The sequence below is a fragment of the Prionailurus viverrinus genome, chromosome C2 (assembly GCF_022837055.1).
Source record: "Prionailurus viverrinus isolate Anna chromosome C2, UM_Priviv_1.0, whole genome shotgun sequence".
NCBI lineage: Eukaryota > Metazoa > Chordata > Mammalia > Carnivora > Felidae > Prionailurus > Prionailurus viverrinus.
Window position 1 is genome coordinate 101568900 of NC_062569.1, and position 14725 is coordinate 101583624.

A 14725-nucleotide genomic window follows, 5' to 3' on the forward strand; every position below is an offset into this window, starting at 1 on the left:
ATTTATAAATTGGTTTCAGTGTTAATGACAATCTTCTTATATGATTTTTTCCCCTATTCCTTAATTCTTTATTTCATTTACCTCAGTTGGCTAAAATATCTTGAAACAGATTGTTCAAATGTAATAGGTAGATGGTATACTTTCTGAGCCACTGAATATCTAAAAGATTGTTTTTCTCTTGCCTTCACACCTAAGTGACCACATTTTGTGACTCACATTCTTGGGTCATGACATTTTCCACTATTTTGTGGTTGCCTGGTGTTCAATGTCAAAAAAGTTTAAGGTTCATCTGGTTGTCTTCCTTTATAAATAACTTTCTTGTTTTCATTTTGTTGCCTGGGGTTTAGCTATCAATGTTATACTCACTTGGTAAAAGAATTTAGTAGATGTCTATTTTATTCTACCTCAGTGAACATTTTAAACAATTCTGAAGTTATCCTCTCCTTAGTAGAATTCCCTTGTGATACCATTTGGGGACTGATGCTTTTTTATTTATATATATATATATATATATATATATATATATTTATTTATTTATTTAATCTCTTTGACATCTTTCTCTGTTTCCTGCATGGTATTTGATCTGTTCATATTTTGTCTTTGGTCAATGTTTGGTATTTATAATTTCCTAGAAAATCAACCATTTCATCTAAATCCTAGAACATATTCTCTTAAGCTGATAAAATCATCCTTGTAATTATTATAATTAGTTTGTAAATTTGTGCTATCCTCATTTCTAATTTAGTTTTTTATCAATTTATCTGTCTCTATTTTATTATCATTGTTTTCATTTTTATCAAAGAATCACCTCTCAGATTTATGATATCCATTTGTGATTTTTAACTAATTAATTCCTAGTCATTTACTTAGGGTTATTATTATTTGCAATTACCTTTTTCTGATTTATTAATTAGGTTCTTAATTTCTACATAATCTGGGCTTATAAACTCCATCTTCTGCTCTGTGATTGTTATCCTCATATTTGCATTAGTTTCAGATTTATAGCTAAATGAATCAAATGTTCATGCCAGACCTTTTTCTAGAAGGTCTGCATTTAAATCTCAGTCGAGTAAAGTTTTCTTTAGTGTCTTCAAGTGTCTTTAAGACAAGCTCAAGGAAACTTAGACTTGGCATGTTTCACACTATTTATCTGTCAGCTCTATACCTTAATCGTGGATTAGCTAGGTATAAAATATTTGGATCACATTTTCTTCCCTTGAGAATTTTATAACACTTTTAGATTGGAAGTTGCTATGGAAAAGTCTGAAATTAATCTTATTTTTTTTTCCCCATAACAGATGACTAGCTTTCACTGGTCAGTCTTATTTTCTTATCTTTGAAACTGATCATTTTGCCAGAATATTATTTCTTTTTTTTCCCTACAGTTTTTTTATTTTTAGACAGGCAGAGAGGGTGCCAGCCGGGAGGGGCAGAGACAGAGGGAAAATCTCAAGCAGGCTCCCTGCTGGCAGCACAGAGCCCATGTGGGGCTTGAACTCACAAAAACCGTAAGAGATCATGACCTGAACAGAATCAGGAGTCCGATGCTTAACAGACTGAGCCACGCAGGTGCCCCCAGAATATTATTTCTTAGTGCTGATGATTATGTAAACATTTTTCCATGGCATGGTGTGCCCTTACAGTCTACAGATGAAAGGGCTTTTTAAAAACATTTTTGGCAACATTACAAATATCTTTATATGTTTTCTGTCACATTATGTCAGATCTCTTTTTTATGGTAGGTACAGAGGGAGATACATATTATACTTATGCTGCATTTCCCATATCTGTTTTCCACATGGATAATCTTCTTTCTAGTACCTTTCATTTTACTAATTTTAATTTCATTTTGATCCTTTTCCTCAAGCCTATCATTTGCCTCATTTATTTGAAAATGTTTTGTGCAGTTTTCTGCTTTTGATGTATCTTTTACTTCTGTTATGGTTTTAAACATTTTTTGTTTACTTCTTACCTGGTAAAAGATCAGATTTTATCTCCTTCTGTTGCCTTGTCATATCTTCCCTCTTATTTTATTTATTTGTTTTATTTTATAGAGTGAGAGAGAGAGAGACCATGAGTGGGAAGAGGGGCAGAGGAAGAGAGAGAGAGAGAGAGAGAGTAAGAGAGTAAGAGAGAATAAGAGAGAGAGAATCTTAAGCAGGCTACATGCTCAGGGAGGAGCCCAATGTGGGGCTTGATCCCAAGACCCTGAGATCACAACTTGGGCTGAAATCAAGAGCCTGCCACTCAACCTACTCAGACACCCAGGCACCCCTCTTTCCTTTTATTTTAGAGACAACTTCTTTAAAAGCAATTTAGAGACAATTAAGCTTCTGATTTTTAATTTTTATGGGGGTCCACTTGCCCACAATTGGTATTTGCTCCAACAAAACTTTTTAGAATGAGTGTATTTTATCTGTAAGTTCTTTCCAAATTCCTCTCCTCTGTTTATCTGTAATATCTTTGTAACGATCTTGTGTTACTTCTTTTGATTTTATTACTTCTTTTGAATTCATATAATTCATATTATAAATTCCTAGACTTTGAAGTTTCCTATGGATTAAGGACTAAGACTATGTTTCAAGTTTGTAGAAATTCTCTTTATGACATGTGTATGTGTAACTTCTTTTTGCCTCTACTTTCCTTAACCTACTGGAATCAACCTGCTGGGTAACTTACCATATGCAAATTCTCTCATCCCCTGCCTTACCAGTAGCCATCTTCCAGCAAATATGGCTTTTCTGTGTGATCTCTTATTTACCCTTGATTTCCTTGCTGCTTAAAATACTGTGGTGAAATAATCCAGAGAAGTGATGGCTACCAGACAACATTCTCATCCTTCTTATTCCAAATGAGAGCTCATTGGTTAGGGTGCCAATTACTTTGGAGATTTGTGCTTTGACAGCTTTGTGTGATATTTACAGATATGAGTACATGTCCTCGGTTTCTTCCATAATGCTATTAGACCTTAACTATGTTCTTTCTTAGAAATTTGTTGAAAATGAAGATGAGTACTTTTGTTTCTCATTCTCTGAGTTTTGTGTGATATCTAAAAGTGGAAAGGAGAAACCACTTTTTTTTACAGCCATTTTAAAACTGAAAATACTCTTCTATCACAGCATTCTGAGAATACAAAGTAGAGGCTTCTGAAACTTTCATTGGCTTATTATAGAAAATCATATTAAGAGTTTTCTCCTTGTGAATCTTCACAACAATGTTCTCTTTAGTGTGACTTTTTTTTTTTTATGGGCTCAGTGTGGGTCTTTTTAAGCTTTTCTGTCAGGGGAGACACAAATGAAGTGTTAGGATTTGCTATCAGAAAGGATTGGTAGTATGTTCTAGGTCCATCACTATCTCCTGGGGGTCTGGAGAATTGTTTCCTTAAAATATAACCGTTAAAGGGCACCTGGATGGCTCAGTCACTTAAGCGCCCAACTTCAGTTCAGGTCATGATCTCGCGGTTTGTGGATTCGAGCCCCACATCGGGGTCTGTGCTGACAGCTTGCTCAGAGCCCGGACCCTGCTTCAGATTCTGTGTTTCCCTCTCTCTCTGTCCCTCCCCCATTCATGCTCTGTCTCTGTCTCTCTCAAAAATAAATACACATTAAAAATTTTAAACATAAACGTTAAGTTTTGTCTTACTCATTTTATTATTGTTAGAAGGCAGGAATCCAGTCCAAGTTTCCTGGATCTTCTCTTGTTCTGTCAGATTCTCTCACTAAACTAGGGGGTATGATGTAATTTGTATTTTGAAGAGTGGAATTACATGAAAGACCGTCGCTCCCAGCCTGCAGTTCTAACATTCTTCTTATCTCTGCCCAGGTTCAGGGGACAGACCATATTCTGTTTTATCAAGTTTCTTCTCATCCCTATGTCCTTCCTTCTGTGCTGTGTTCTGGGAATTGCCATTTTGAAATGATGGCAATAAAAAGAATGTCATAGGGAATACATGTGGAGGGGATAAGACCTTGGCTCTATGTGGCTACAAAATTAACTCCTCTGGAGTTGGAGAATGGCCACCTGTTTTTCTGAGTCAGTCCATCTTCACTGTTGCAGAATTAACTTCTTACAGAGAAGGTGAATCAAAGCCTTTTCTAACCTTACTAGGTCCATCTGGCCTGTTTTGGTTCAGAGATTAAAGCATGTGTTGTGCAGTTCAAAAATGTACTTCTTGAATTTATCCCCACAGCTGATGCAATTAGTTGAAATTCCACCCGGATCTGGCATATGGTCTTCTCTTGTCTTGAGTTTACAGTGATTTTGCCAGCTTTTAACAAAACTTTTCATATTTTCATGGATATTTTAATGGTAAGTGGGAGAGCTGACATAAACAGCTCAAGCCTCCACCATCTTAACTTCCATATTTTCACAATGAAGCCACACCTTAAATGCCTCGAGAGCAGGGACTCCTGTGTCATCTGCAGGGCTCTTTATTTAATTAGTGCCCAGTAAACATGATTGATTTAGAACTGAATAAAATAAAAATTAAGTTGTCCTTGGTTCTTACTTTACTATGCTAATTTTGAACTTTATATTATCCTAGTTCTGAATATTATGAGTACATTAAAGTGATAAAATTCTCATGTAAAAAATACATCTAAACTTCAGATTTTTGTTTACCTGTACAAATCTTACTCTAGTTGAAATTCTCTATTACTTTTTAAAAAAATTTTTTAACGTTTATTTATTGTTGAAAGACAGAGAGACACAGAGCATGAGCAGGGGAGGGGCTGAGAGACGGAGAGACACAGAATCTCTCCACAGAGAGCCGAAGTCGGTCGCTCAACCGACTGAGCCACTCAGGCGCCCCTCTATTATTTTTTTTAAAGAAAGCTCAACGTGTAAATAAATGGAATTTTGAAAAGTCTTGGAAATTGTGCACTTGTAAAGTACAAATCATTATTTTCTTTAGTTCACTCTACCAAATTGCTCACAATATATAGTGAAGCATTCAGCTTGGTCATATTAGAGGCAGCAATTTACAAAATTTCCATTATTGTCAAGAGACATATGGGAGTTAATGAGCTCTCAAATCATGGCTTACTCCAGGTGTTATTTACTTTACCCATCAGTATCTTTTCTTTTTAGAGTCACAAAGACAACTAGTATCAGAAGATCTCTTTTAGACCATCACACACATTCTGCCATATCATGAAAGATGCCATAGCTACTGACCTAGATTTTAAGTCCCCCTTCACTTGTATCATAACCACCTAAGGCAGCGGCTGTCTTTTAATTTTTCCTTTTGCAATGACCTCTAGGCACGGAGAATGGTTGTAAGGCCCAATCTAGAACCATACTTTAAAGGATAAATTATAGAATTTAGAGTCAAAGGACTTGAGTTTCTAGCTCTGCCATTTATGATCTATATGACTTCGGACATGCCATTTATTCTCTCTCAAATGTTCAGAGGGCTGTGTAAATAAATATATTTGAATAAGTTTGATAAACTATAAATATGCTATAGAACACTGCACTTACTGTGGATTGCTCTTCAGATGGATGATATTCAGTGGTGATCAGAGCCAGGTCAACTGGCAACCGACTAGAGCAGTAACACGTTACACAGAATGTAAAAGGAGGAAGAAAACCTTATTTATCAGAACACTTCAATGGGATGAAATGCGGAATGGGTGTGCATGTGTTTGGGAGGACGATTTTGATAACTTAGGCTGAAGGAGAAGACTCTCAAGGGATATGTATCAACAGATGATGCCTAAACTGCTTTCCAGGAAGGACCAGACAAATTAACTACAGCCTTCTGTTTTGATAAGCAAAATACAGAATCTGGGTTTACCAATGGGATCCTCTTCCCCTTTCCTTCCCTCACATACCTGAGCAATCGTTCTCAATAAGTTCTAAACCACGAGTTAGAAAAATATCTGTTATAATGGCTACCACCTTAACAGCCTGTTTGGGACATGCATGGGAAGCAATTGAGTCTTCAATTGTATACTTAATGGAATATTCAAATTGTACTATAAATTGTACTATAATGGATATTCAAATTGTACTATATAGTAATATGCAATTGTACAGTAACATCGATGTGGTGTTAAACAAGAGGCATGTCTTTTCAAGATTAAGTTCTCTAAATTCTCCGACTCTTGGCATTATTTGCTCTGACTTAGGTCTTTGTGGTTCAGCTTTTAACATACTGATTAAACTCTGCTTTTCGGGTTTCTTATGAAGTTATAGCTCTTGAAATGACCGATGGTGGCTTCCTGCTTTATTCATGATTAATGAGGTTTTTCACAACCTCTCTGTGTCTATGCTTGTTGTCCTGGCTAATCTCCTAGAAATTAGCCATCTTTCTGCTTTTCAGGGATTGGTTGTCTAGGATGCTGATTATTTTGCCTTATGGGTCACCCCTGGTACTTGTAAGTAGAAGCGAAGGACACAGTAGATGCCACTGTTTGGGTCTAAGCATTGCTTTTTTATTATTACAATCCAAGAGATAATTTATAAAGGCTGACAGCCTTATTTTAGTTTCCCTGAAAGTTGTTTTGATTCTCTGGGCCCCAGAGCAAGCCCTTTTTAGAACAGAAACTATTTGTTTATACAGTCAGACTTTGAGGATGATTTATTATATATTCATATGAGAAAACTACAACTCAGGCAATTCAGGACTTTCAACTTATTTTAAAAAAAAACTTTCAACAGCAATGGGATGTTTCCAGATAAAAGCAATGTCACTTGATGAACAGCCTACTTGTTATCTATCTTTCTGATTTTGGGAAACCAAGAGAGGTCAGCCAAGGACATCTCCAAAAAGGTACTATTATTAATGGAAATTAAATTCATTAAATGGTATACAATACACAATATGTTTTCTGCAATTGTATTCTAAAATGAAATGGAAAATAGTTCCATAACTCTGGAGCTGATATCTGATTTAAAATATGTTTTTGCACATAATTTAATTTAATCTTTGTTTTGTATGAAATTTATAAATCATCAAGAAGATATAAACAGGGATGCTGGAATTAATTTGCTTGATGAAAGATGATCCTGTTGGCTGTGCTTATGGTTTGAGAATCCCCTCAGGACTTTGACCATTTTGTTTATGTCTTTAAGTCTGTTGGGAGTATATACATGGTACATACAAGTGTGAAGGCATAAAATGTAATATAAACACCATAAATGTGATTCTATTACTCTTTTGCTGAAAATCACTTTAAGTCTCATTCAAGTCTTCACGTCTTTAAGATGTAAATTTCTTTTCTTTTTTTTTTTTTATATTTATTTTTGGGACAGAGAGAGACAGAGCAATGAACGGGGGAGGGGCAGAGAGAGAGGGAGACACAGAATCGGAAACAGGCTCCAGGCTCCGAGCCATCAGCCCAGAGCCCGACGCGGGGCTCAAACTCACCGACCGCGAGATCGTGACCTGGCTGAAGTCGGACGCTTAACGGACTGTGCCACCCAGGCGCCCCTAAGATGTAAATTTCTTAATATTACATACAGACCCTCCATGACGAGACAGACCCTCGACCATGTTCTTCACTGGATCCCTGACCACTGCTTCTGAACTTCCCCTCCAAGCTACACATACATGCACACATGTGAGCATACAAACCTCCCTAACTGTGGCTGTAGGTTTACTACATAATTCTGTCTGGATTTGTCTGATGTTATCCCTATCTGATATAACTTACACTAAGCCAAAGCAACCCAGCCCGTGCATGGTCCTGCCACTAAACTTGCAAAATTAAGAGATACGAGGCAGCCCCTGTCTTGACATTTTTAGAGGAAAGACAGTTAATTTACGTTGAAAAAGCATTTGCTGTTGAGTGATATATGATTGGAGAGTATAAAAAGGGTGGCTAATGTATAGCCTATTGATAATTAGAGGTAGCTTGAATTTGGGTTATAATTCAAGCATTTATGAGACATGTGATCTTCTTAGTCAAGGAAACTTCTCTCAGCTTCAGTTTCCTTGTCTAAAAAGTGGGCCCAGCTAGAATACTAGGCAATCAGGAAATCGGGTTTATTTCTCACCCACTGGATGGGTAAAGAAGAGAATTACCTGGGTGAGGGATAGGAAGAATGGGGGCACTTGGCTGGTGGTAAAAAGTGGAAAGTACTGGATGAGTCGCCTCAAGTATTTGGAGGACTTGGAGTCCGGCTGTGCACCCATGAGCATTTTGAAAAGTTCAAAGAGCAAAGGCAGACCAGAAAATGGGAGTCAGAGGCAAGGGTCAGAGACAAGTCAGGCCTTAATGGAGGGAACAATAGGGTCAGGATCACATGAAGTGGTGATGGCTAGGAACAAAGTGGAGGGGACTGTGACTTGTCCCAGATCAGCCCAGACAATAAAAATGCATTAACTCCCAGGGTGATTGTGAGCATAGGCTATTAAAAGTCATGTAATTTGAAGCATTTAAAAAACTGTAAAGCTTTAACAGAGATTACTATTTTTATCTTATGGTATCATAAAGATGAAACAACTGCCAAAAAGCTTGTCAAGATTAACTCCATCAGGGAGCAACCTAACAGCTGTCCTCCCTTCTACCCAGGGGAACGTGCACTTGGCATTCACAGAAAACTTGCCTTTGCTTCTCCTCATGCGTCCGACGCTCTCTCAGACTCGGGGCATTCACCTTCTGCTTTGATCCCTCGGTGCTTCTGGTGAATCGTCCAATTCCCAACCATAAAGGCTAATGCAATAGCAGGACTTCAGGCATTTTGCATCAGGAAATCTCTCCACTCTTGCTACCTAAAGTTAAAAAATGTATTTCTGAAGGGCAAAGTTATTTTTTCCCCTACTTTGTTATTTGTTGAGTCCTCTGTCCTAGTGAGCCGATGTGCTTACATTCCATTACCATAAATTCAATTGTTGGAGAATTTGTTTTCAATCTTTTTTTCCCCCCCTCTGGATATACAGCTACATTTAGGATAGGTTGTCATTAGAAAGTTGCTTGCTTTCCTTTCGTTGAAGAGTTCTCTGAACTTCTCACTGCCTGTTTGATTCTATTATTCCTTTTCAATAGCTTTTCATTTTCTCAAATAGTACTGGTCACTCTACTGTCCAGTGAATATTTTCCTACCAACAGATAGACATTTACCTGCCAGTCATAAAGGAACTGGTATACTGGAGATCTTTCCTTTGTGCATCAATTCACAAAATCAGTTTGTCATGGTCTTTCTTATTCAATGATCTATCCTCATTGGTCCTTGTTTCTTTCCCCTCATTCTTCAAAGCTGCACAGATTCCTGAGCAGGCAGATTATGCTGCCCCTTTCTGATAATATTAATCTGACATTCAGGGTGCTCCATTAATGTGCCTGTGGTCAGAAACACAAAGTGAAATGCTCATCTCAACCTCCTTTTTAAGAGAAGTTACTGGGGCGCCTGGGTGGCTCAGTCGGTTAAGCGGCCGACTTCGGCTCAGGTCATGATCTCGCGGTCCGTGAGTTCGAGCCCCGCGTCAGGCTCTGTGCAGATAGCTCAGAGCCTGGAGCCTGTTTCAGATTCTGTGTCTCCCTCTCTCTGACCCTCCCCCGTTCATGCTCTGTCTCTCTCTGTTTCAAAAATAAATAAACATTAAGAGAAGTTACTGCCCTGCACACTGTAATCACAGAACAGTGACGAGGCAGTCAGCCAAATGCATCTCCTCTGTCGAGAATGTTAAATTCTAGAATTTAATGTGGCTACAACCTACATGTTGAAGAGACCCTGGATTAGAAATGAGGCAACTTAAGTCATAATTTCTGTTCTGTATCGAAAAGTCTTTATTCATTGATCTTCTTACCACTCCTATATTTCCCTGATCTTTTACCCTGTAAAATTAGAAGCTTGATTAATTGACCTTTAAGGTTCCTGACAACTTTAGAACTCCATTTTCACAATTTCTTTTCTTCCTATACAAATACAGTCTCCCCACAGTAGGGGAAAAAAAAAAAAAAAACCCAGAGTGATTGGGGAAGTCAACAGAACAGACGTTTTAGCTGAGCTTGAAAGACAGAGTTCAACACTTCCAGATAGATGAAGGAAGAAAAGTGTTCTAAATAGCAAGTGCCAAGTCACAGAGGTAAATTAGCATGGAGTATGTGAACTTTGGGTAAATAACCAGTTTGGCAGCTCTAGCCTAGTGAGGTTTGTACTATCATATTACATGACTAACTTTGAATTAACATGGAATTTCTCAGTTGAAAAAAAAAATGACATTAAATCACATTTACACAGAGGATAACAAGGGCCAGTGGGTTTTCCCGGCTCTCAGGAAGGAGCTTCGCAGTAGACGCTCTAATTCTAGGGCCAGTAATTACCTTCAGGAGGCCAGACCAGTGAAGGGTTTCTGCAGCCTGCATGGAGTCAAGTATTAGGGGAGATGCCTCCTTAGTCTGACTGTCCATAGTGCAGCCAGAATGAAGAGCCCAAACTCAGTCCAGTTGCTGCACAAAGAGACAGAATCTAGATATGAAGCTCTGGAAAGGCAGATGGAAGGTTGGAAGTACAGCCCGAGGATAACAAAGATGATACCTTCTGCATGCCCAGAAATTTATGGTAATTAAATTGTCTAAGGCAGTTAAAGGGTTTAACATACTTTCTGACCCGTATCATTGAATAAATGGAAGGGTGTTTATTGTTGTTGCTTAAGGCACTGAAATTTAAACACTGAAGGCCTTAGTTGAGGTTTGGTTGGCTTCTAATGTAAAGGGGTGAGACTACACAACAATAAAAACAACAAAGAAATAAAACAAGCAAAGAACAAAAAATAGTAGAATGTTCCTCAAGCCCCAGGCATTTTCCTATTCTTCCCCTGCCCTCCTCTCCAAGGGACCTCCCAGGGAGCCCTCACTAGTGCTTTTGCACTCATTCATTATGAGATCCAGATCCTACTCCACCCCCTGCCCTACAGTGTTTCTGGTTACAATACACTGAGTTTTACATGGTGCTGCCATGACTTTGAACTAGAAGTTCTTCTCTTCTCACCTCTCACTTAGAGGATCAAGAGGTAGTTTGGTGAACTACAGTTGGATAGCACCAGCATGAAATCAGGATACCTGAGTTGTTTTTTGGGGTTTGTTGGTGTTGGTGGTGGTGGTTTTGTGTTTTTTGTTTTTTTGTTTTTTCTGAAGCTCTGTCATTAATGAGCTGGGTGTCCTGAGCAAGTAACTCAATCTGCCTATGCCAGAGTTTCTTATCTGAAAAAAGAGATGAGTTAGATGACATACAAGGACTTCTCCAAATACAGAAGTATGAAACAGTGGCAGCACCTAGGGAATCTGCCCTCATTACTAAAGTTGCCAAAACGTCTCATCCCATCATCTTGGGCCTCAAACTAGCATCAGCTGCATAATACCAGATAATGAGCTCTAGCTGGAAGGAAAATGACAAAGAGGGAAGTAATACCCACAATGTTCCAAAGTCATTATTTTAGCCAACAGGAAGCTGTTCCCAATAGCCATGAGTTTGGATAAAGGACATCCAAGGAGCTAATGGCCATTTTTGGATATTCAGTAATCGGTAACTGTAGGCTATTTAATTCTCCTTGTTACAAGTCAACTTGAGCACCACACCTTTACTGGATGCCTCCCTCCTGCATGTAGGTGTCCTAGGCATGTCTTCTCTGTACTAGATATGCTAATGCTTACAACTAGATGTGCTAATGCTTACCAAATATCCACTTTCTTTAAAACATATTCTATAACTTGGCCGATTCTAAAGTGAAAAAAATCTCCTTATTTCCACGCTAAATTTGGATTAACATGTAAATTAACATCAGGATCTATTAGTTTACACATTCCTGGTGAGAGAAATTTAACTTAGGTTAAGGTTAGATTTTCATGACAATTGCATTCTATCATTATCCACAGATACTAAGTCTTTGCCAAGAACTCCTTATGCTGATGTGGTTTCAAGAAGAACTTTGCAATGGTGCTTTTCCCCGGTAGAGTCTTAATTGTCATTGTTCCATGAAGTTAATGTTGCCATGCGGCAGAGCAATAATCTGCAAAGCTATGAAAAATAAAAATCTAGGTATTTTTGCTACATTTCATGTAAGTTTTATTGACAGAAGTCTGTCTAAATGAAGTGGCATTCATGCTTAACATTTTAAGACAAAAGTATTAGCATAAGAGAAGAGTCTCTTGTGAAAAACAAAGCTCCAGTGAAGAAGGGAAAAGAGGACTTGCTTGAAAAAGATGGGTTAATGAGGTAGGTATGAATCAGATTTTTTTTTTTTGTCAGTCTTAAAAAGAAGATTCTCCCCAATCATATCTACAATTGAAGAATGTTCCATTGAGATAAGAAGATTCACAAAAAAGAGTATATCTATTTTATTTTATCCTTTTTCTCAAGGGAAAGAGCATAAAATGCAGCCTGAGAGATTCAAGCTAAACCTTGGGAGAAATATCATGATAGTTAACAATGATGAACACGGAAAGGGGTATGGAGGAGAGGGTTCCACTACACTTTTGTGGAGGTTTTCAAAGTAGGAGAAACCATCTGTCTGAGTGGAGTTGGACAAGTTCTCAACTTTGTTTCACATTTATAAAATAAGGGAATGTCTGAGGCTCTTCCTAACTTTGGAACCTGGTACTTCAGTCATACCAAGTGTATCTTTGGCTGCAGTTGGTGCTATTGGAATGGGGGAATTTCGGTGTTCTTGGCTACTTCAAAGGATCTCTGTCACCATAGCCCCTTTCATGGCCTATCTACCATATCTCTCCTTGGGCTGTTCACCAAGTCAATAAAACTGGAAACAGTAACGGCAAATATGATCTTTTATATCCTTATGATTAGGCCATTCGTATTTTCCAGTTCTCCAATGAAGTTGATGCCATCCCACTAATCCCTTCACTGTATTTGTGTACCTTTTATTTTCTGGTGTCTCTGGCTAAATGCACTTTCTAAAGGCATTGTGGGTTAAGGGAGAGCTATATTCTCTGGAAATCCTTAGGCTACTTGGGTGTGTAAAGAAGACCCTGAGATCCATCCATCCTTACTTGGAGCTCTGGTCCTGCCATTAGTAAATAGCACTTCAGTATTTGAAATGACACCCAAGGAGCTCTGAATCAGAGCTTCAGTGATTTACCTGAATCAATGTCTAGGTAAAACTTATTAAGAGAATCAAAAGAGATGGCACATAAGAAGGCATTTTGTGATAGCATAAAACCTGGTTATATAATTAACATTATTGTGAGGACCTACCTTTCTTTCTTCTTCTCTCTGTTTTGCTGGTTTCCATGGAGCTAAAGATATTGTGAATGATGAGGCAGAATGGAAACTTGACCAGTGTGGCCCATTCAGACTATTCAGGAAATGAGATTATCAGAAATTTCTTTCAATAATGTAAAAGCAGGAGTGTTGAAACAAAGGTTTTGATAAATTCATTTTATAAGGCCAGACTGGTTCTCCATGTCCAAACATAAGCATGAATTAGTTCTGTGCCCAACATTTTTTTACTGTAGTATATGTCTTCTTTCTGTCTCCTAGTAATATATAGGCCATTAAAATTAAGGAACATGACAATAAAACTACTGATTTTTGACCATTACCAAAGCAACTTGTCATTAAAGAGAATATATTGAAGCAGTAAATCAAATGAACATTGCATCATGGAGACTATAAGGTTATTAAGAAAGAGGTTTTTTTCCTAACTTTTCAATATTAGGATATTGTGCTGTGAGGTATTTCAATGTGGGGGTTAGCGAAGGAAATTGAACTTATCTAGGAAGGTTGCAATAATATTTTTTGAAAAGAAATGAATTAAACAATGAAACATTTTTAAAAATGTAATCTCCTGAAAATGCAATCTCTACTGTAGTCTTTTTCCACATTGACAATCTACTTTCTGTCCCTTCTGCATTCATAAGACCAGAGAAGTGGCAATAAATTGTGTCTGCCCCTGGTCGTGCCTGGATTCTGTGTAGAGTATTTTAGACACACCTACTTTCTTCCTGATCACAGCAAAGGGTTTAAATCCATCAGCAATGTGATTCCCAGAACATATGGCTCATAGGGGAGAATAGCTTGCATTTAGCTCTGGCCAGCTGTCCAGAGCTCAACAATGTTGGTAACATATTTCAGGCCATATAAACTAGGAAATATATTTAGAAAGTGCAAGCTAAGAAATGTACACTAATCTCTACTATATTCGAAAACACAAATTGCCATTGCATTATTGCTTAGAGCAGAATTTAATTAAATTATTCCTGGTCACTAAAGATCTGACTGAACAGGAATAATATTCACCTTTTCAGACCTTGTGTAGATGGCATTCATCTGGCTAAAACCATAAAAATAAGCTTTCTGATAACTGGCAAGTTCTTCAATTGCATGTCAGATATGATTTCTGACACTGTAAAAGTTAAATGATCAAGGGAAGATCCATATGCATAAGATGGACCATCTGCATATTTGCCTCAGCTTTCAGACACTTAAGTGAAAATAAGGCTTATTTTAAGTTTCTGAGTTCATGAATAAAAAATAAGTCCGTTAACAAGGCTCCTTGGAGATGTGGCTAATTCTTGGGCTGGGGCAGGGAAAAGAAAGATGAACCTGGAGTATCTTGTAGTGCCAGAAAGAACGGGATTTAAAAATAAAAGAACAAAAGAAAAAGGAAAGGAAAAAAGATGGACATATGTCAAAAGGACACAGGAACCAACCCAACAGAGCTCCCAATGGCCAAAACTGCAACAATCTGAGCAACAAAATAAAGAACTATAGCATTGGATTAACACTCGAAGAATTAAACAAATATCCATGTGCCCATACT

General features: G+C 37.8%; 1 long non-coding RNA gene across 1 annotated transcript in view; it reads right to left on the bottom strand.

The window, feature by feature from the left end:
* Positions 1-8559: 8559 nt before the first annotated feature.
* The window catches only part of LOC125175360 (uncharacterized), a 177684-nt gene continuing 171518 nt past the window's right edge, over positions 8560-14725 (bottom strand). Inside the window, exons 3-4 of the long non-coding RNA XR_007155762.1 lie at positions 9069-9287; positions 8560-8719 (exon numbers count right to left, since the gene is read on the bottom strand). This is a non-coding gene — a long non-coding RNA (uncharacterized LOC125175360). The remainder of the gene's footprint in view (positions 8720-9068; positions 9288-14725) is intronic.